The following is a 24166-nucleotide window of genomic DNA, read 5'->3' on the forward strand; positions in this document are numbered from 1 at the left end:
TCCTAACAGAACAGACAGCCAAGTCCCAAAGTCCACGGCATATTCATCCCTACGTATAATATATAGATATAGGGATGTTCCCTATAGCCTCCAAGTTGTCTCCAACCCTGTCTTGGAGTGCACTAGGATTTCCATGCACACAACTTTGTTTCCTATCTGCATGCTATCTGTCCATGGACAGCACATAGAGGTCATCCCTGTGTTATCCACGGGTGTGTGCAGGAGTCCTTAAAAGGGTTATGTCATGAAAAATATGTATCCTATTTTTTAGGATAGAGGATACATTGTTGATTGCGGGGGGGGGGGGGGGGGGGGTGTCTGACGGTTGTGAACATCCCACTTCCATTCATTTGAAGGGCAGCATCGGAGATAGCAAGGACTGTATTTCAGCTATCTCCAGTACTCTATGTAAATGATTGGCGCAGGGGTGCATCTGATCCACCATTGCTACAGTAGAATCCAGGATTGGTGGGAATCTCAGTTGTCAGACCCCCTATCCTTATCCTCTATCCTATAGGTATAGAATATTTTTCATACCACAGGGAAATTGTCACCCCACATAATGCATTACATTTTAGAAAACCATTGTTTCCTGCTTTTATTTACCCTTTCATTATAGTGATATGTTGGCTCTAGTGACAGAGTAAAGTGTAGTGATGATGTGGCATATTTCACGGTCAGTCTTGTTGGACCCTGATCACTCAGAGTATGACGATACGGTGATGGAAATTGATAGTCGCCTGGGATCAGTCACTGAGGGCATCCACAATAATCTGTAATCTTGTCGCTGGTTTACATGTATAAATGCTAGCCCTAGGATTTGAAGCATGACATATTTGATCTTTAATCCCATATAGAATCCAGTATCTTGGGAATGCCGTGTGCATGTCATAGCTGATCCCTGCTGCTTGTCTGTATTTGCTGAAAGGATGATCAGACTATTTCTTATCCAGTTTACGGTAAACTAAATGCTTTCTGAGAATACCTGAAGAACAATACGAGCAGGGATCAGACCTTCTTTCAGGATGAATTTCTTCATGTATTAAGCTAGTGTATGGTGCTGGTGATGGATCTCTGCGTTATATGCATGTAATACTGTCAGCAGTGAAGCTTCCCCTGAGCCCAGGCCATTGATTATAATATTAGGGAAGTGCAAGGTAAGCAATTCCCTCCTTTCACAATAGCACTTTTTACAAGCAGGAGTGATCAGGTAATAACATAGCAGATCTTAAGGGAATCTGAAATTAGATATTGCCGCCTTATAGGAACCTTTGGGACACCTTTGCTGTTTGTTTGTCAATGAACTGCTAGGAGAGACTGTCTCTCCAAGTACCTTCTACATTAGAGTGTTAGTTGCTGTTTCTTAAAATTCATCCTTTGGTGTCTATTGGAGCAAAGATAACAATCTCTGCCCCTGTCAGTTATTTAGATGTAACTGGAGGCACGATTATAAAGGTACGGTATGTGCACATGGCCATTTTATGGATCCATAATGTCATATTCCTAAAAATCTATTGGCCCATACTGTACATACACATGCCAACAATTTTGTATGGGTGTCTTTTTTCACATATTCATAAAGAATGAATATAATGATAGTAGAAGCATTGTATACTGGTGTACTGACATGGTGTATGGCACCACATGGAGTGAATATGACTTGATAACACCAATCTGCACAGATGGTTCTTCCTTACAGACTCCATGAACACAGCTTTTCTGTATAGATGAGGAATAATGTGTAGAATGGGTACCACATTATTCCCATGGATTTATCCTAAAATTCCTCGTACTCCCCAGTGACCCATCAGATCATTCCTGGGTGACCCATACTTTTATAGCCAGGTGAAGACCCCATAATCTACAAACCATTTACATGGACTTTTTGGTTTTGTAATAAATTCTCTTGTTATCCAGAATGACATGATGAAGTATATGGAATGACGTGGTCTTAGTGACATTACTTGAAGTGCCAAAGTCTCAAGTTTTTACATGGTAGAGCTGCCATTAAGAATCATGTACTTGTCAGCTTCTTTCTCCTAGCTATCATTTCCTCAGCCCTTGAAGTTGACTGGATACTTTCAGAGAATAATAATAATCTGGCGTGGTGGAAACTGCTCATATGAGAGGTGTTGAAATCCGATATATATTATGTATTATTCTGTTACACCCCTGAAGGGTGAAGATCAATGGAATCTGTTAAAGCTATGTAACACTCTATTATTGGAGCCAGAATGAGTCTGTATGGCCCTTTTGGCAATATCCCCCAGTCCTAGAAAAGGTCACATAGTGTTTCATGTATCGTCTTATAGTTCAGTAATGTTGATACTATATCTTCAACTTTTTAATAGTACATTGAACAAGTACAAACCTAGTACTTCTCACAGCTGAGAATTTGCTACAGATGTATTTAGTGCCTGCCAATGTATACCTCTACGCCCTAAGGATCTGCTTCTATATATTACTGTAGATAAATACATTTTAATTCCATGGATTGTCTCATAAAGACAACCCTGCCTGTATTATTAGGGTATATAAACCTCATAGAGGGGACTCCCAGTTCAGAGCCCCTGCTATGCGCCTGAACAAAGCGGTTCTAACTTTGGTAGACTCATGCTCTCCATGGACTGCTATATGTTGAATGACTATCATTTACTTTTGTGCAGTAGGCCATAGTTAAAGGGGTTTTCTGAGCTTTAATAATTAATGACCCTAAGGATAGGTCTTCAGCATCAGGTTGGTAGGTCTCTGACACCACTGAGTAATGGCTGAACTGAGTCATTGAAGCTTAGATTCCATTCAAGAGAATGTGGGCTGATTTGCAATACACAATTGGGCCACTACGCAGAGGACAGAGCTGTCTGCTTCCTGCGCCATTCTCTGTGCATCAGATAATTCACAGAGGTGCCAAGTGTTGGATCTTGATGACCTATGCTTAGGGTAGGTCATTGATAATTTTACCCTGGAAAACCCCTTTAAAATTGGTTCAATAACAATCCTTTGGCTGCATCATCTATGGTGGACATGGAAGTAGTCTGAAATACACCTTATATCTATTCATATTATCAGGTTGATGTTTTGTCCCCTGTGCTTTACACAGCTTCTCATCCAGATTAGCTGCACAACCTCACCAAGAGGTCAGGACATGTTGAGATGGTGTCTATCACAGCTAGAATAGAATAATTCTGAACTAGAACAACATGTATTATGTAACATTATACATAAATCATAGGCATGGAGGGGTTTGGAGATCTACTTAGAGGAGGAATCATAATGTATTAATGTATTAGAACTTTATTGGTTTTTATTTCATGTGTAACTTTCTGTAACTCTCTTTATATATTACAGATCTGTATTAAACAATTGTTATTTTCTTGGATGTAGCTTTTGCTGCCAGTTTGGCTCACTGCAGTACTATCCTCTTACTGCTTAATAGGAAGGAGAGCTTATTGGGAATATCCACCCACCACTCCCCTGTATAAACCTACGTGTACATATATAGGTGCATATCCTCATATGCATAATGTACATAGTGTAGAAAGTAAGTGAAGAGTAAAGTCCTGGGTACTCATGCACTCGAGATGTGAGATTTGTTATGTTTTTGTATCACTGGGACCAGACCTCACACGTCATATTTCATATTCTTCTCTCGCACATGCTTGGCACAATAAGTCTTATGTTTTTTGTTTTCCCAAATGTGCACTGCTCTTCCTATCCGGCTCTGTTTGTTGACAGCAAAGTGGATAAGCCAAGAATTACAGAACATTTCCACACAAACAGAAGTTGGAGGAATGGAGGAGAAATTACAAGTTCCTGTCTATCTGTTTACTCTGTGGTTCGACTAGCACTACGTTGGCCACACACTGTGATACTTGCAGCAATATTGAGCAACTAGCCTGATGCGCGGGTACAGAGCAATGCCCACATCAGCGCCAGTAAGTGAAGGATCTGCTTTCAACCTTATTATCCAGCTTTCAAGGAGTCTCAGAATTTACACAAAGTGAGCACATGCTTTGCAGTTTCACCATTTGCATGTGGCCCATTTCTCCATTTCCATGCTAAGTTAGCCATGGACACAGAATTTATTCAGCGAGTATTACTGGTGAACATATGTTTACAAACACAGTATGGAGTGAGAACTGTGACCTATCCAAGAAAAAATAGTCATTATTATGTCTGTTTTAGTATTAGTTGACCAGCCCTCCTAAAAGACCAGGGGAAAGACTGCCATAGTTCACAGCATATCGTACACCAATTTGACAAGAGCAATGGTAAAACCAATGTGTCAAGTATTCATAAATTTCTTGGAGGAATATCAGAGGAAAGCCACAATACAAAGTCGGTATTCCAAAATTGGTATTCTATGGCGAATACATTACATGAATAAACAGCAAGTCAAGAAAGAAGACCGGTCCATATTAAAAGGGTCACTAAACCTATAATTGAATTGTCTAAAAAATACCTATTTGCATGCAAATATTTCTAGAGATTGTCAGAACTTTAATATTAATCACTGATAATTACGTTAATTTCCCATTAAACGAGCCTAACCCGGCTCATGTGACGCCTCCATTTGCGTGCTCCAGATATCATTATAAGCATTTCCTGGCCATGACTGAGCACAGTCATAACAAGGCTGACTCTAAATACTAAATGGCTTGTGTCCTCCGCTGAAAGCCAAGCTCTTGTGTTACAGTAGACCTTATACTCATGTTTCCTCAGTGACGACTGGCTATTATTGAAATTCTATACAGTAAGATAATCTATTCACGTTGCAAGATCTGCGCACTAATCTGCACTTCCTAGAGATCCCTGCACCTGTTATTGTGGCTGCCGCTCTTTGGCCACATGGCAACTTTCCCAGTAATAAAGTCATTTTTGTAAAGCGGAATTTCTCAGCCTTCTGTGTCCATAAACCAGACTGTCTGTGCATGGAGAATATTGCTGTAGTTCCCTCTGTTCCCTCTTTCCTGGAGCTGTTTGTAAATGTTATAAGGAAAATTCTCTTTGATTGATTTAGATCTATTTAATAGACACTTGTAGTATCCCTGGCACAGGCAATGACAGAATCTTGTTCCTTTTTTAACTTCTAATTAACTTGTAGCGCTGGGAGTAAGCCAGAAGGTCCGCAGAAAGACATCCGTGCCATCAAACACATTTATATTACTAGTCTAGAGCCATTAAAGGCACTCTGCTTAAAGGGGTTGCCTTGGGCTTACAGGTAAACTTCAATAATGTAATAATGTAATGTTACACTGAGAAAATCACTGTATAAAACAGACTTTTGCTCACATCAAACTTTAGTGCATTTCCATGCGGCATTTTTATTTTTTCCCCTAGTTGTCACATGATTGTGTATAGTCACATGTATAGAGGAAGGAATAGGTTATTCAAAGATTGTTTCCTGCTGGTTTGCATTCTGGGAATTGCAGAAATGTGAATGCAGCTCTGGACATAGTATGGAATTTAGGACCAGTAGGCTAATAATGCAAAGCAAGGTACAATATACTCTACTATACTACTTTATATAGAGTCTTTGTATATAGATAGAGATAGGCAGACAGACCTATCAATAGCAAAATAGTCAAACCATTATATTTGACGATATCATTCGGAGGACTTGGTTTTGTTTTACTGGATAGATAGTAAAATGTTGTTGGTGAACATACCAGTAAGGGTGCATTCACACTGAGTAAACGCTAGCTTATTCTGAACGTAAAACACGTTCAGAATAAGCGGCGTCTAAAGCAGCTCCATTCATTTCTATGGGAGCGGGGATACGAGCGCTCCCCATAGAAATGAATGGGATGCTGCTTTCACTCCGAGCAGTCCCATTGAAGTGAATGGGGAGTGCCGGCGTATACGGCAAGCTCTGCTCATGCCAGAGCGTACACGCCGGCACTCCCCATTCACTTCAATGGGACTGCACGGAGTGAAAGAAGCAGCCCATTCATTTCTATGGGGAGCGCTCGTATCCCCGCTCCCATAGAAATGAATGGAGCTGCTTTAGACGCCGCTTATTCTGAACGTGTTTTACGTTCAGAATAAGCTAGCGTTTACTCAGTGTGAATGCACCCTAATAGTACGTGAAGTCTAGTAATATATATTTGCAGGTCCTGTGTATCTTGGCTTTAGTCGTCTACTCTCAAGTTTGTGTGGGAAGTGTAGTAATCCAGTTTATTTCTTTAGAGGTTTCTTCCTGCTCACGCTCAGGATGTTTGGATAGTCGTTTTGGTAAGGTTAACAGGCCTAGATATTTCCAAATAAAAAAAGAACAAGATCAATGGTAACCACAAATGTAACTTACTCAAGCAGATGCGCTCAGCGATGGGAAAATGTATTTTAAAAGAAGACGTCTCCAAGAAGTAGTGTACTGAGACATTTATTTACTAAGGGCTGGGTCAGAATTTACTATTGCATTGTGATTAAAATGAAGCATTTACAGCAACTATGTTTGATACTTTTATATAGACTGAATTTAGTAGTCAGTCATATAGTCCTCAGACACATGAGCTAATGTCTATGAGGCCCTTCTGTATCTTGGCATGTCTCCAGGTTTATATGGAGGCATAAAGGTTTTTTGTTTTTTTTTTTGTATTGGATTCTGGCTATATTTTTCAGAAAAATATATCACGTCCCATCAGACACTGTAGTACAGAGATATTCTCCTCCAGAAGAGCTGGTTTAGGCTGGTGGGAAATATTGGGTCCTTGCAATGGGTTGCTACTGTGAAATTACTGGTGGCGGTGTAGTATATGGGGTTACACAAACCTCATTCACACACTGCAGAAAACAACCTGCAGCATATAGTGTGTTGTGCTGCAGGTTTTGAACATGTAGTATGTCAACTATTGCTACGTGTTCACCCAGTTTTTCTCCTTTACATTACAAAGGTTGAAGCCAGTTCCATTGCCTGGGAATCACAGCTGAATATCATGGCAAAAATGGTACTTTTATGGACGAGACACATTTCCTTAGCCTTAGAGACAACATATGGGTCTTTTACATGGCTGATGATTTATAGAAATGATCCTGATATTGCCAGTATAAAAGGCTCTCCTATCATCTGAGAAACAAGCAAGCTAAAGCGGTGTTAAGGCTAAGGACTCACGTTGCAGATATTGCTGTAATTTTTTTGAGCCAAAGTCAGGAGTGGTTTGAAAAGGAACCAAAAATAGAAAGAAAACATCTAGGTGCTTCCTTTATGTCTCATACACTCCTGACTTAGGCTTAAAACAGTAAAACACTGCGTTTCCGCAACTTAGGGCCTTAGCCTAAAAGTGGTTGTTGTCAGCTGCATATCTGCCCTTGTTAATTGGGCATGCCCTGCTTGACCGTAATGGATACAAATGACCACACAAGAGATGGTAAGTTATTAAGAATTGTTTGTGTAGCATTTATCCAGGGTAGTCTGTCTATAGCGCTATGATAGGGGTCGTATGTACTAATAACTAGCAGGAGTGAGAAAGCTGTATGAACGCGGCTGCATTGGCAACCATACTCGTCTTCATTTAACTTTCTCAGAAAATAGAGAGAAAGCAACACAAGAATAGTATTTTTGACAGTTCTTCAAAAGACGACAGTTCTCAACAGGTGGTTTCTTTATTTTACATGAAAGGCATGTTATTTCATTTGACAGTATTCGTGCTGCACTAAGCAGAGAAAGTAAAGTGAGACGGATGTTGTAACTGCAGGGTGTCAGGTCCTTATCAGCTCTGTGCTATGAGATCAGGATGCGACTATGGAAATACTTACCGTAGTTCACCCCATAACAACATAAATGAGTAGAACAGCAGCCGTACCCATAGGTGGGAGCAGGGCTTCAGTACTGTTATTGGCACAGTTCACACCATAGATATTATTAGTACTAGCAGTGGCGTAACAGTGCAGCTGAAAAAACATTTACTGCCAAGAAAATGATGGTTGCTGTGCAGTTTAGTGCATTTACAGACATGGAGGAGGTATTAGCTGATTTTGCTTATAGTTTGCATTCTTCGGCCCCATTATAATTCTATTGTCCAGTTTACTTGGAACTATTATTATTATAATAATAATTATTATATATCATTATTGCTTAGAATTATTGTTTGAGTGTAGCTTTCCATGGTTCAGCCCCTCATCACAAGTATGTGGCCCAGATTATTTGGAATAGTTCTGATCTAAGTCTCATACAGACGGTAACTGTGTCCATGGATATAGCAAAGTTTGTTTGCCAAAAGGCTTAAAAACATGTAACCATGCGCATGGATCGCCCAAGTATACAGACTTGTTAGACAACTATGGCTTCAGTGTGAGAGCCCGTTCACACGGAGTAAACGCGCGTGTATTTTGGCAAAATACACTTGTAAAAAATACACGTGTAAAAATAAGACTCCCATTGACTTCAATGACATTTTTTTACACATGTAAAAAAACATGTCAAAATACACGTGTAAAATGTCAATGGGAGTCTTATTTATACACGTGTATTATGCCAAAATACACGCGCGTTTACTCCGTGAATGTTGAGGAAAGTAATCGGATAAGGATTTCTGCGCCAATCTGAGGGCAATGAAACAAATGAAGATCGTGCTCAACCCTGCAGAAATTGGTTGGATCTGGCAATATATTTTTTTCTGTAGATGAATCTAACTACGATCTGTCAAAGCTTTATTTGTAATAGCTGTCTCTTGCATAGGACTGACTGAGAAGCCCAGAGTATCTAATCTCTGGGTCAGAGTGGCTATCTCAAGCAATTCATTCATTGTATCACATTATGCCCGGTTCACATTAGCGTTTGTCCTCCATCCGCAAGGAGTCCACATGGAGACTCCCCTGGACGGAATACCAACGCTAATGCAAGCGCTGTGCAGTTAAGCACACGGAGCCCATAGACTATAATGGGCTCTGTGTGCTTGCCGCGCACTGCCCGCACAATTCATTCCTGCGGGCAGTGCGCGGCAAGCACACAGAGCCCATTATAGTCTTCAGTGTAAAAATTGAGATTGCATTCCGTCTGGGGGGGTCTCCATGCGGACTCCTTGCAGACGGAATACAAGCGCTAGTGTGAATCAACCCTAATTTAGATGATCTAACACGTTATCCTCAGCAATGTCTTATTGATATACATTCTGATATGGTTAACCACACTGAATGTTGGTTCGCCTTACAATATTCCAATGAATGGCTGCAGCTAGTCCTGTATTTATATACTGGAGAGACAAAATCATAAGATGATGGCGGACACTTTGTAAGCGCAAACGCTTAATGCATTTCCATAGATCTGGGTTTTGCAAGAAAGCGTTAAACATATGGGCAATGTGAATATATTTTGATTATTTTTAGTATTGTTTCCTTTTGGGTTTTTGTGTGTTTTTTTTTTTTATGGGAAGGAGGAACAATTCTAACCACATTAAAGCCCCAAGTGTGATCCAAGCTCTCAGCATGCAAGTAGATGGGTTTATTCTTACACATGGGTGGATGAACTCTCCCAGGGTTCTTATTTTGCAGGTGGAGATCGCTTGCTCACATGTCTAGATGCTTTTACCATGACTTGTCTGTCTGTACCGAAAAACATTGTGCTCCTCATGGTAGACTTTTTATTAGTGTCACTTATATAAGGAAATAATAATAGAAATTTATGATATCAAGCTTCTTAATTGACTGTATAAATGTATATATAGAAACACGGAGGTCATTGATATTTCACAATGTTCTCCAGTTACATACAGTTAATAAATGTGGATCTTTACTGTTTTATTGCTTTAGCTTAGCCTGCTGACAGTATAGAAGCCTGATAAATCTAGTGTCAGCTATAGGCAAGAGCTGGATGAATCTCAGGTAGTCGGTGCACCTGGGAACTTGCTATGTATGCGTCTATGTATGGGTTTCTCTTAATGTATATGAAAGATAATATTGCCTGACAGCATAGAAGAAGTCTATAGTTTTTATTCTGTTTTTGCATGGACTAATAATCTGGTCGAGACAGTCAGCTAAGGCTTCATGCACACAACCCTATGTGTTGGTCCATGTGCTATATGTTATTTATTTGTTTTTTAATGTATAGCACACAGACTCCTATATTTCTATGAACAGGTGCGTCATACATATGGAGGTTCAGTTCTCTTGGGGAAAGGGCAATAAATTGTTGTCAAATATGCTTGGCAGCTTATCTCCTTTAATAATAAAGGGTTGGATATGTTGAAACGCAACATCCAATCCTTTTTAACCCTAACATATGTCAAATGAATGCAGGGAAAATATATCATGTATATTAGGGTAAGTTCACACTGGGTTTTTTGGCCAGGATTTTGAGGTCATATCCTCCTTAAAATCCTGACCAAAAAGAGGGCTCCCATTGAAATCAATGAAATCAATCCATTGAAATCAATGGGAGCTGGTCAGTTCTTTTTTCCGAGAGCCATTTGTTCCGGCTTCTGGAAAAAAGAAGCAATATGCTCATTCTTTCAGGGAGAGTCTGCTCACGACATCCACCTGAAGACACTCCCTCCCGACTAGGCCCATTCATTTGCACTGCATCGGCATCCATTTGCAGTTACCCGTATTTTGGACCGGAACCTGAGGCGGCCTCCAACTCAGATTCCGGACCAAGAAACCCCGTGTGAACTTACCCTTAGAGAATCAACCAGTCCTTCCGATGTTAAGTCTAATGTGCTAGTCTGTTACCTCTCAATCCCCTAGATTGGCCCTATATTTATAGGGTAGATTCACTGTTAGTCTACTTATATATGTTACAGAACTTCATGAAAACCACTTTGCTCACATATTGTCCTAATCAGAATTGTTCCTTTAAAGCCATAAAGCCCCTCAGCAGATTATAGATCCCAAAGGATAAGTGGTACTAAGATATGGAATTTTCCCACAAATCAACATTTTTGTCATTATGATACCAATAACTATATTTAGAATAAAAATGAGTACTTCTGATGATATGCCTATATTAGGCCATTTGTGTTTATGCTGTATTATAATATATTTGTGTAACTGGTACCTAAACCCTCCAATGTTTGAGTCGCTGCCGCGACAAATAAGTATGGGTGTTCTTAATTTTATTTTACAGGGCCCCAGACTGTGCTGTCATAGGACGCCAGACACTCCTCTATACTTCATGCATTTACCTTGTAGACTATGACCATGATATAACAGGGCAGCTATAAAATAATTGAACTTAAGAGGAACTGCAGCCATTGCCTGAGAAGCTGTGGATAACTTTTGTGTGCAAACCTTTTCTGAGCGCTTTATTTGTTTATGAGGCTTGATAGCCATTAACCCTTTAGCTTCGGGCTGGCAAGAAAGCCAATGAATTGTTGACAAGTTGCTGGTTAGCTGCAGACAGCGTGTTGTTTGCGTTCGGAGAGCGAGCTAAGATCCTGCATTGATCGGTTTTACCTGGGAGGGGTAGGCCATGTTCTAACACGTTTCTTTGGCTGAACAATTATTTCCTTGACTGCGATATAATCTACAATATAAGGACCTGTTTAAAGACAGTTGGGCAGGGCTGTGTGCTATAAAGATGTATTGTATCGTGTGTTCTTTCTCTGCTCACTACATGAGCCATCCCTAGGTAAAGGGGTTAAAAAAAGTATATTATTTATAGTATATTATTGATAATTTGTGCTCTGTTCTTGTATGTGTTAGCTTTATATGTCGTCATTATTTATAGAAATCGCTCAAATATTACAGAGTAGGTAGAGTTTTGTAGTGTGTTGGCTTATTGGGAGCCTTCACACGGAGTACACACGTGTAAAAAAATATCATTGAAGTCAATGGGAGTCTTATTTTTACATGTGTCTTTTTACACGTGTATTTTGAAAAAGTACATGCACGTTTACTCCATGTGAAGGCTCCCTTACATGGAGCTCTGTTCACATCTATGCATCAGAGGTGTGAAATGTCATCGAAGCCAATGGGAGTCTTATTTTTACACGTGTATTCTTTACTCGTGTATTTTACCAAAATGAGCGCGTGTTTACTCCCTGTGAACGGACCCTTAGTCTGGAGTATTCCTTGAAATACACCTCCAACACGATCCTCCAGCTAATGCCACAGAGGCATACGTCAGCCATTGATTGTGAAAACTCAGGTTCCTACAGGTGGTTTATGGCTGCTCACCTTTTTGGGTGGTGAAAAAGTCACAACTCCCTGAAGTTCAGAGATGTTATTGCATAGAGGTGGGTTTGTAGCAGCAGCAGGGTCGCCGTCATTAAGAAGTCTTCTGAAGTGATTTAATGAGGACCAAAACCAGCCAGTGGAATAGAGAAAGATCACACTGTGTTCTGGTACGGACGAATAAAGGAATGTTTTACTCCTATTTGGGTAAACATGGATCTTTCTCTATTCCACTGGTTGGTTTTGGTCCTCATGGCATCACTTTTTTGGCATACACTCAGTACATGGGGGGCTTATGGGTCAGTGCATACATATCAAATATAAAACAAAGTGTGAATAGGCCCAAAAATAAACAAAAATTTGAATTAGATTTTCCCAAATGCCCTATTAGGACGCACACACTCAGGAACCCCTCTATGACCTGGAGCCTACTGCCATGTTATATTATGTAAAGTGGATTCTTTCTTTGGTAGATCATTACATGTGGCAGGCAACTTTCCATTCAGGGGACTATCTGTGATGGTGGAAACTCACACTGTTATCATTCAGACTTGCCATGAGACTGAAGGATTGTACAGTAAACTGCAATGTTAGCCACAACTAGAAATGCATGCAGTGCATGGCTATGCAGATCAGGGGGCTGTGACTTTACAATGCTGCTACACCAGAGTAGAAGAATGCTTAATATGTGAGAATATAACTTCTTCACAAGGGCTACATATAAAGCAGAAATAGCTTCTGTGGTTTTCCAGGACCCGTGCCCTTTTGCTTTGCATGTCTAAGGCAGATTTATTTTCGTGATTAAAGTGTGGAAGACCTTGGGGTGCAGTATATAACTTATGAAGTGTGTCACACAAGCATTTTAATGCTTTTTCCAGCCACACAAAAAAAAACCTTAGCTTTGAAACTATAAAACGCTCTATAATTTGCACATAGAATTGAGAAAACACTTGGGAACACTTCACATGAACTCATTTACAAGTTTAGAAAGTTGCTTTTGTTCTTGGAAAATGGTCCAGAAACGCCCCATGTGACTGAGCTCAAAACTCTACAATACATTATCTCTATCACTGTCTGGATCCGTACATGATGTACAAATTGGCCAGAAATTCAGAGAATTTAATATTGCTTCATATTTTCATAGTTTGTGGTTATTTTCTTCCAAGTGGCAGAAAGACAAATTCTTGGGAAAATGTACAATAAATAGAGATGAGGTCTGATGTGGTAACTTACAGTAGATCTATGGTTGTTGTGACAAATTCTCCAGAAAATGTTCAGTATAAACAAGTGATGAGGTCAATAACTGATGTGGTAACCTTTAGTAGATCTATGGTATTATGTCACACACATCTGCAGATTGCTCTTACTATACTGAAGTAGGGATCACAATGCAGGGCACAGATGTTGGCCTGTCAAGGAGTGAATTCTGAAAAGCATAGTAGTATCTTTTCACCCTGTCTCCCATAATGATCCTCTCCTAGTTTTAGGTTTAAAAAAAATGCATGCAAAAACCTGAACAAGTAAATACACCTTCATGTGTCTCATACCTGCTATGTGAAGCAATATTATAGTAGCTCCCTTTAAGCCTGGCTGTGATTTTATGCAATATATATCATATTTGTGGGTTTGAACCCAGGGCTCCAGCTCTACAAGGCAACAGTGCCAACTAGTAACAGTAACAAGTAACAGTGCCAACTAGTAACAGTAACAGGCTACAGTGCCAACTAGTAACAGTAACAGGATACAGTGCTAACTAGTAACAGCAACAAGTATCAGTGCCAACTAGTAACAGTAACAGGCTACAGTGCTAACTAGTAACAGGCTACAGTGCTAACTAGTACTAGTTCTAACTAGAACCCTAGTTCTGCAAAGGTTGGAGCAGGATGCTAAAAAAAAAAAAAAAAAAAAAAAGCGTCCGTGATCTTGCCATTGATAAGGCCCAGATACATTCTGTAATATAAATAAGAGAAATGCAGGCTATATATATAGTAGTATATAACATGTTCTCCTATACTGCAAACCTCTAGTCCAGCAGCAAGGTACAGTTTTATATTCGTTGCAAAAAGAATAAGTTGAACGCTTTCCCTGTGCATTGTATACCATCATATTGGCTAAGAATCCAGCAAGGATCCAAGATTACAGCATAAATATTCCACATTATGAGATAGGTAAGAACCAGAGTGATCATGGAACAAACCCTTTAGGCTAAGGCCACATATATGTTTTCAGCAGGTTGGCCATGGAAGAATAAATGGTTAACTGCAAGTGATTCTTCTATGACTATAACTTGCTGCAAAGTACACACATCCCATCCACACACTACAGAAAAAAGCATGACTCATTATGATCTGTCATTTATTCATTAATTTCTTTGCTCTTTCTGTGCTAAGAAACAATAATTGAGTCCAATGGGTGGTCCTATCAGTGAATGACCGCCTCCTCTATGAGTGTGCATACACAGATAGCTGTCAGTCACTGATAGGACCGCCCACTGGACTCTTATTGTTCCTAAACAATCATCATTTACCATAAAAATATACATCAGTCTGCTCCGCTCTTCCTGCTCTATAACAGATCCCGCAGATTACACTACATGTCATAGTGACAAGTTCCCTTTAAGCAATATCAGAGGCTAGAAAAGTTTTTTTAATTCATTTATATATACATTTATTTTCTATATATATATATAGCAGTTTTTGCTATTTCCCATTTACCGATTCACCCCTGATGTGGTATAGACCATTCATCACTACTGTAGATGCTTCATTAACAATTAGAAGGATCTTGGAACTTCCCAGAAATTTCCAGAGCTCATTTATTTCTTTGTTTTGTTCCGACCGTTGATGTGAAGTTTCCCTTTTAGCAATGTTTCTGCACTAGCGATTTCCCTTTCACATATTTAATGAATGGTGAGTTAATCTGTTTCCAGTAAAACCATAGGAAATCTTGGCTGATGTGTAGTGACATGAGTAAATGAATGGCACAGAAGTGGGTAGCAGGTTTATATAGTGATCTATTCACACACTGGATAATGGCCTGAAGGTTACAGAGTAGCACAGTATTAGATGACAGAGGAACCGGTTGGCAGAGTGCAGAGCAATACCGAGACAATTGTATAAAGTGCAGATTCTGTCCTGGCTTTTATATGGTACTGAATAGATGTAATACAGTCCAAGACAAATAATGGCCGAATAGCATAAAAGTTGTCTTTTATACTGAAGAACGATACTAGCGATACAATCAGATTTGCCTAAATCTCAATGGACATATGACCTCTGTTATCCTGTGTGTGACTTATCTGTCCACTACATTTATTGGCGGAGGCCCTATGCTGAACTGTTGACTCCACTTTTTTGGCGATGGCCTTTAGATAGCAGCTTAATCCTTTGTGTTATCTAGGCTGTGAAGCTGGGTATACTGTACACGACAGACAGAGAATCCTGTGTGTTGGGACCATTTTCCAGATGAACATTATTTACATTGTACAGCTTTTTCCATATCACTCAACAATTGTTTTCCGGTCAGACAGATTTGCAGATCCTTTGTTTGGCCGTAAGTGACATATATCATTTAATAAAGATTTCCCATGTACCGGTCTGCGCTCTCAGACTAGTCTAAGTGTCATAAAAGCTCTCGCATTATATTCATTCACCAGGAAAATCAGGATGCTGTAGGTCCCTCCAAGAAAGTGGAGTGTCATGTTGTATTAAATCGTGAGAGGAAAGGTAAACTGGTAAAGTAAATATGTACTTAAGAAAATAAGCAATGCTTTACTGTAATACAAATGTTTCCAGAACAGACACCTTTCTAAATGCAGCCGGGTCATACACTCAAGATAGTAGTCAACACAGGCGCATATCAATTACTACTGAGCCCCAACCTCAGAGGGGCCCTGTAACACCTAAAATATACCACTATTCTAAATGGCACAGGTTAAAGAGATCTAGCATCTGGCCCAGGAGATTCATGCCTCTGATTCAACACAGCCTTCCAAACTGTCTACCAACATTAAAGAGGACCTTTCACCACTTTTGGGCACATGCAGTGTTATATACTGCTGGAAAGCTGACAGTGCACTGAATTCAGCGCACTGTCGGCTTTCCCGATCTGTGCCCGGTGTAAAGAGCTTACGGTGCCAGTACCGTAGTGCTCTATGGTCAGAAGGGCGTTTCTGACCATTAGCCAGAGACGTCCTTCTGCCTCGCGGCACCTATCGCGCTGTGCTGTGGAGCGGGGAGGAACTCCCCCCTCCCGCTGCTGATAACACTCGTCTATGGACGAGCAGTGTGAGCAGAGGGAGGGGGCGTTCCTCCCCGCTCCACAGCACAGCGCGATTGGCGCCGCGAGGCAGAAGGACGTCTCTGGCTAATGGTCAGAAACGCCCTTCTGACCATAGAGCACTACGGTACAGGCACCGTAAGCTCTTTACATCGGGCACAGATTGGGAAAGCCCGACAGTGCGCTGAATTCAGCGCACTGTCAGCTTTCCAGAAGTATATAACACTGCATGTGCCCAAAAGTGGTGAAAGGTCCTCTTTAAATAGTGGAAGAAGACGGACTGAGCATATTGGATTTCTGTATGCCGAATCTTTTGTTCACACCAGGGCTAAGCAACTGCAAGAGGACATACAGCTCTCTCTTCAGTGGTTCTGGTGTTTTAGTGTTTTTAGTTGCCAGCTGCAGAGTGTACTTTCTCAAGGTTGCCTTGTTTATCCTGAGGCTACAGGCATGGTTGTAGATATGAGGCCCTTGGAATTTTTAACTCATTTCATGGTCTTCTTCAGCATCTCAAGTGTATGATTGGTTTAATGGATTATTGATACACCTTATTTTAGCTCAAAGTTTGCTTAAGAACTCCAATTTCTAATGAAACAGATTCAATACGCTATTACGACATGCAAGCAAAGCCCCTGACAGACTGCAATTCATAACAGAAATGCTAGGTGGCCACATGCAATATAGGATATACTATAAGTAGAAATAGCCAAATAGACTTGCCAATTTCAAGTTAATTTACATGTGATTTTTCTTGGGGGGAGGTAAATGTACCTCCTGTCTAGTGTCAGGTGACATGCAGCGACTTCCTTCCTCATGTCCCTTACATGCTCTACAGAGCAAAGCAAATGCACTTTGCTCCTTGAGGTTTCTGGTGTGTATCCTAATCTCTCTGGCTGATGATGAAGCATGTGTTAATCAGTGTGAAAGTTAATTATTACACCCAGGGAGGGATTGCTGCGGAGAGCCTGCACACGTACATGGCCTGCACGGATTATGTATAAAGCTGGTTATCCACAAAACACCAAGCAGCTGGGATCAGGGATATTTCCTGCATTGTCTGTGAATTTGGAAAGCATGTGTATTATATTCCTAGTAAACTCTCTTGCTTTTGAGGAATAATTGTATATGTCAATATATCATTTGTGTACCCAAGTTATACCTTAAGTGTAACTTGCCTATTCTTCTCCCTGGTTTCGTAGCCATGGGGGCCCAGTTCTCTCTGTCTCTGGTACCAGTACTCTAGTGGTGACATCACAGAGCAGTCATGTACTGCATGTGTCTACTGAAATCAGTGATTGGCAGCAGTGGCCATGAAGGGATCATTGGTGTCATCGCTGGACCAGTGATACCAGAGCAAGTTGTTGAGATGGTAATGGGAACAATAAGTAACACTCTAGTGGCATTAATCTTGATCAAGATCTCTACTTCTCCTCCCAAACTGTTGCTCTGCTGAGGAGACTTGCAGGGTGTCTGTTGGTGGTAGTAGTAGTTCCCCCCTGGGCATATCTTAATGATTGTAATCCACAAGGTAATAGGACTGCCTATGATGGTCATGTAGTCAAGACTCAGGAGATGGGAATTTTGTAGAAGCATTTAACTGATATAGAACAGGGTAACTTTTAACAACATCCAGGTACTGAAGGTACAATTCTTTAAGAGTAACCACTGAGGCCTGAGGCTGAGTTGGTTGATGGTATTCCAATTGGCCATCCACATCTCCTTTGTTGAGGAAGTCTTACACTTAAGGCTAAGGCGGAGAACACCTCAGTTTCTGGACCAAAAAATGGGTAGCTGCGACTGGATGCCGATGAAGTGCACCTGCGTCCAGTTGCGCACTCCGCTCCAAATTAGGCCCAATGAATGGGCCGTGTCGGAAGAGGGAGTGTCTTCAGGTGGATTCGCAAGGTGAATCGGCCTAAAGAATGAGCAAGTCCGTTCTTTTTTTCCAGGAGTCAGAACAAATGGCTCCCGGAAAAAAAGACCTGACTGGCTCCCATTGATTTCAATGGGAGCTGTCTTTTTGGTCAGGCTTTTGAGGCGAATACGGCCTCAATATCCTGACCAAAATACCCTGTGTGAACTCAGCCTAACTAATATGCTACGCTCACTCTGAAGTCCACAACTCTTTCTACAAGTTCCCAGCTGCAGGGTGTAGTTTCTCAAGGTTGCCCTGTTTAACCTGAGGCCACAGGCAGGCTTGTAGATATGAGGCCCATGTAACTTTAACCTCATTTCATGGTCTTGTACACTTTTACTTCCACAAGGTAATCTGACTGCAGAACAACACATAAGTGTCTCTCTGAGTAGGTATGTACCAGCCTAACTTGAGCCTCTGTCTCTTAGCTTCCCATCACTCTCCTTCCTCCTTTCCAATTGGAGCGGTAGGGAAGTCTATGTGTGCCCTCTCCTTCCTACCCAGAATTTTCTCATTTGTACCATCGACTCAGCAAATATGCACGTTGACTCTTAAAGGCACAATACACAAGTAAACCTTTTTGTAGTACTCCCATGGCAACACTACAGAGATGGAAGCCCAAGTGCATTAGTCGCTTTTACCCGTTCTGTGTGTATGTATATGTGTCTGCACTCGCAAGTGTGTACATTATTTGGGCCAAATGCCAGGATCAGAACTCATAAAACTTGTGTTTTGCCTAAAATTAGTGCAGTCCTCTGTGCCAAAGACAAAATGAGAAAGAAACATTACTTGCACTCTGAAATATTGTGAATTTCCAAGTGGTTCCTTGAAAGGACACGGCAAATCGGTAAGGCAGTAAGGTTTTGTCCCTTGACGCCAGGACAGGAAAGGATTTTCACGGTTTGTAAATTACATTTCGTTAAACTCTGTAGAGCATCAAAGAGTAACACATCTCTTTCAGAGAAAGCTGTGTCCCTGCGGGCTGGTAAATTTTCAAGATTGGCACTACAGTAAACTGCATTGAATGAGGCTCTGCATGGTGCTGAACAATCAGAGTTTGGGAGGCTCAGCGGACTAATATGTATGGGGGGGATCTGTGAAATGAAACTTGCTGAATATTTATAGAAGTGAAGACCAGCGGACTATCCCATGTAATTGAGTACTCAACTATGATTAGGGAAGAGGCTGAGGAATCATGAACATTACAAGGATTGCAATCCCATTTTCCAGTCTCCTTAGCTAAAGAATAATGATGTCATTTTCTGTCTTTTGTGATGTGTCTCTTGTGCTACTTAAAACAAGTTGGGTCTCAAGACTGCAGTTCCTGATCTCCTGGAAAAACACAAAAAAAACATTAATTTTATGCATGTATATAGCGCCGACCTGTTCAGTGTGCAAAATAATGTTCCCATTGGGTTCTTAACAGAAAATTTAAGTGCTCGCTTCGGCAGCACATATACTAAAATTGGAACGATACAGAGAAGATTAGCTTGGCCCCTGCACAAGGATGACACGCAAATTCGTGAAGCGTTCCATAATAAAAAAAAAAAAAAAAGAAAATTTAAGTGTGTTTTTCGACTGTCTGACACTCTTTAATGTCTGTTTTACTTTTTATTTTCATTATGAACCCAAACTAGTATAGTGAACATAATGCATTCTTCAGCATGACTTAAAAATCCACTTATTGTCTTGAGGTATCTATGGCATCTGTGAAGGACACAGCAAAGAGAGATGCATAAGTAAGGTATACTGTTAACAGCTGAAGATGCAGAGGGGGTAACCATTGGGCAGCTGAAACATAACCCCTGGGCCTCAGCCTTAAGTTGCGAGGCTGTAACAGTGCACTGTAGGATTAAACAGTATCTGTGAGCTCTCCTGATATGCCTGTTTTAGTAAATACATTATTGTATTGTATTCTCCATGATGTGATAATTCTAATTCTAATATTGAACAAACTGGTTATTGTCAATCCAAGGTCCATCAGGAAACCTCTAAAGTCTACACATTTCGCACAACACAAAGTTGTACAGATATCATATGACTAAAAGAGTTGTGTGACTTACTGTTATGCTACTTTTTTAGATGTGTTGCATGTGAGTTGCAGTTACCTTTGACTTGACATTTATGTCTATGATAAAATAAATAAATAAATTGCAGGCCACGTGCAAATAAAATCCAGCAGTTGTGGATTTTTTATGATGTCATATGTCTCAATGCAATACTATAGAGGTACACAGAAATTTTAGTGACTTGACTTTAGTGCAACTTTTCCCCATGTAACCATGTTGCTGTCTTAACCTAATAGAGATTCTGCGAAAAGGGACTATATTCTTCCATAACTTACATTTTAGGCTACAATCAACCATTAATATGGTAAAATGGGTGTTCTTTCTTCTCCCTGCTGCATCTGGCAATGTTTAGCTGTGCATGGCTGTATTTGTATTGCCATTGAATAAAAGGATAGCAAGGCTACAATCAGTTATATCTGTCAGCTCTTTTTATATCAATATTGGATACATTTTTATTAAATCTATTCTTATAAAAAAGAAAACAGTATTTAGGATTGCAGATGTTTGTACAAATTCTAAATAATTCCGTAAAATTCCGAGCAATATTTTTATTACTGAATCAATAAGGAGGTACAATATTCTTCCTGTGTTGCTTCTCCAACTTTAACCACAACTGATGTTTGCTTTTTCTAATTAATCTGTATTCAGAACAAATGTGAAGCAGACTTGTTAGCCAGATGGGCCGGTACTCCGCTATTACAAGACTGTGTTAGTAAAGAGGAAATAGAAGGAAGACCTTGACACAATATGGCAGCAGCTCAATTCACAATACAGGCTGTCCAGATGTGATGTCCTGTAGCATTTCCAAAATGATCATTCATCTGTGACAATAATATGTGTGTGGATGGCGGTAAATAAATATTGTCTTTGTAAACAGTGTTTTGATAAGATCAATATTATCATTGAGTTCATAAAGTCAGCCATTCTCTGTTATACCCTGAGGGACTGTCCAATAATATTTCTTAATAAGTATTGGAACGTTCCCCATTGTTTAGGAAATGATTTTTAGGGCCCTTGCTCATAACCAACACAGCAGTAAGTTCCAAGGACTATTCGTTCCTGAACATTGTCTGCTCCTTTACTTCATTCAAATGCAGCAGTCAGAGCTCTACGAGTTGTTCATCCCCATACACTTTGCATTTGCTGGGAGTGCATTGCCTTGTTGTGCTGTTGACAATCTAGCATAGTCTATATTGTATGAAAGATGCAATTGCCCTACAAACAAGTGTTTGTCAGGTGATCTGCAGCACATTTATAGGGGCCAGGTATTGGGAATCTAAAATAACTCCTGTTACATGAGGGGAAATGCTGCTTATTATCAGTTGTGTCCTAGGAAAAGATGTGGTCAATGACAATAGAGAAAATGATTGCTTATTGTTCGACTGCTGGTCAGGTGCCAAATGATCACCTCATGTAAATGGCCATTTAAAGAGTTTTCTGTATAAACCCTTTGGTCCTCTGTATAAGTCACCAAAGTTCAGTGGGGATCCATCAACCGGGATCCCCATGGATCAGCAGCATTCAGATGAGTGGTGCAGACTCAGACAACCAAGCGCCATACCTTGTATAGTGGCTGTGCTTTATAAATTTGTGACTGTCTCAGATGTCGATGATCAATGAACCATCTGAAGGATATATTATCGATGTTATAAGTCCAGAAAACTCCTTTCTGTGTTAGAAACATTCTAGGAAGACCAAATACCATACAATTTAGAGGACATTTTTGTGCAATTTGATATCAGTAGAAAACAGACAAAAATTTGGACACAGCAGCAAACTTTTAAGTAACTTGGCCAATATACAGGGCCTACATATATATATATATATATATATATATATATATATATATATATATATATATATATATATGAGGACTAATCCAAAATGATCATTCCAAAGTTACAGCACGAGGTACTGTTAGGTACTGTGGTCTGTTATTCTTCAAAGATCTGTAGCTGACCATACTTGATATTACCATTGGTATTGAAGTCTATTGTTATACAAATACAAGCCTACTACAACCAGACAATTTTCTGTACCACCAGTATGTCTTCTGAAGTATTTTCCCTCTCTTCACTGATTCACCACCATTGCTACCATGAAGCGCACTAGCAGCGCTTTAATACTCAAAGCTACAAGTAACATGTGAACTTCTTTATTTTCTATGACAAGTCACAACTGGAAAATGTCAAGGCTGTTCAGACAAGCTAATGAACACTAATAACAGAATGCTGTCTAATGTTGTGAAACGCGGCATGAAAGATGACAAAGGTCAGGCTGCATTTGTGGATCGCGCCTCACAGGAGGCCCGCGCATTGAACAGAACAATTTCTTCTAAGGTTTTCTCTTCATTACTCTTGTCAGCTTGGCACATTCATCTTCTAAAGAAGAGTATTCGAGTTACTGCAGGTGGCTTAGTGTCACAGTCTACTGTAGTTATACTCCATACTTCTAGTTTAGCTCCCATGGCATGGCTTGGTACAGAATTTTTTGCACATAACGGAGGAAATTTGTATTATTGGCAATATAAATTACTTCTCTACTCAGCTTGTTAGATGGGTCCTGTACTCTCAAATTTGCCCCCCGTCCCTGTCCCCACTGGGACCCCCAATGATAAGCTATGATCAGTTGGAGAACCTGGGTTTCATCTGTTGAAATTGTGTGTAGCATCTTCACAGGGTGAACGAAGTCTTAGAAAGTGTCAATTTATTGCTCGAGAGCAAGAAACGCAGTCCTTGTGACCACTTTTTACTCTGGCCAAGAGATCCGTAACAAAGGACTCCCCTCCCTTATCTTAGAATTCTCTGATAGGAATCTGAAATTGTTTTTCTAAACTGGACAAATGTAACAAATTGTTTTAGAATGATACAAAAGAATTAGTTTGGAGGAGGGATGTTGATACCAAAGGCAAAAATTAGATTTGTTTTGCCAATGAAAACAAAGTTGGGTACCAACAGCATAAACCAACATATGATAAGGGCTTACATAGCAGAGTATAATTGCAAAGAATATAGAAAATGGCATCAATGTGAGATTGGTATCTGTGGCGTAATATTTTATGGTTAGTAGATTACTACATACGTGTGCACTTTAGGGAATGATTTATGTGGATATTGCTGACAATTAGAAATTTCTGATCAATATAATTTGTGGTTTGGTATTAATAGTAATGTTTACATATCTTTATGATTATATACCAATACACTATTTGCCATGACACTAATTCAGAGGTGTATCTAGGGGTTCAAAGACATCGGAATGTGCCCCCAACCCTTTACTATCCCTATATAGGAACTATACAGCTCTACACAGGGATCGGCAGACCATTTTAATGAATACAATACAGGAAAGAGTTTGTGACTTACAGGTGACGTCTCTGACTGTAATTGTTCATTTTTCCCGTCTTGTCCATCTAGACCGGCACAACCACTTCTTACAGCCGTGACTTGTCTCTGTAAAATTTGCAACACAGACATCTATGGCTTCTGGCATTTCCAGGTACTTGACCTCTCCTACAAAAAGTCCCCAGCCTGCTGTTACCTCCAGATATGAAATATATAATATAAAAATCCCCTGGAAGTGAATAATAACCCGCATGTGTATCTTTATGTTAATAGTGCTAGCATGTGCCCTTAATTCAGTAATAACACATTGTATGTGCATTGCCAATGTCCTGCAGATGCTCATACAGTTCATAGGGTTGCTTGTGTTTGTAGTGGCCCTGGGGTGGGAGCAACAAAGTCCATAACTGAGGAGATTAATTTATGGCCATAGCACATTAGTCTTGGTTACTGTG

General features: G+C 40.1%; 1 protein-coding gene and 1 non-coding gene across 2 annotated transcripts in view; both read left to right on the top strand.

Annotated features, from left to right (window-relative positions):
* SEMA4B (semaphorin 4B) overlaps window positions 1–24166 on the top strand; it is a 186297-nt gene that overhangs the window by 143744 nt on the left and 18387 nt on the right. The window lies entirely within an intron of this gene.
* On the top strand, window positions 19737–19843 carry LOC142205357 (U6 spliceosomal RNA). Its single transcript, XR_012716371.1, has one exon. It is a non-coding gene; the product is annotated as a U6 spliceosomal RNA (small nuclear RNA).

This window comes from Leptodactylus fuscus, chromosome 5, assembly GCF_031893055.1.
Source record: "Leptodactylus fuscus isolate aLepFus1 chromosome 5, aLepFus1.hap2, whole genome shotgun sequence".
NCBI lineage: Eukaryota > Metazoa > Chordata > Amphibia > Anura > Leptodactylidae > Leptodactylus > Leptodactylus fuscus.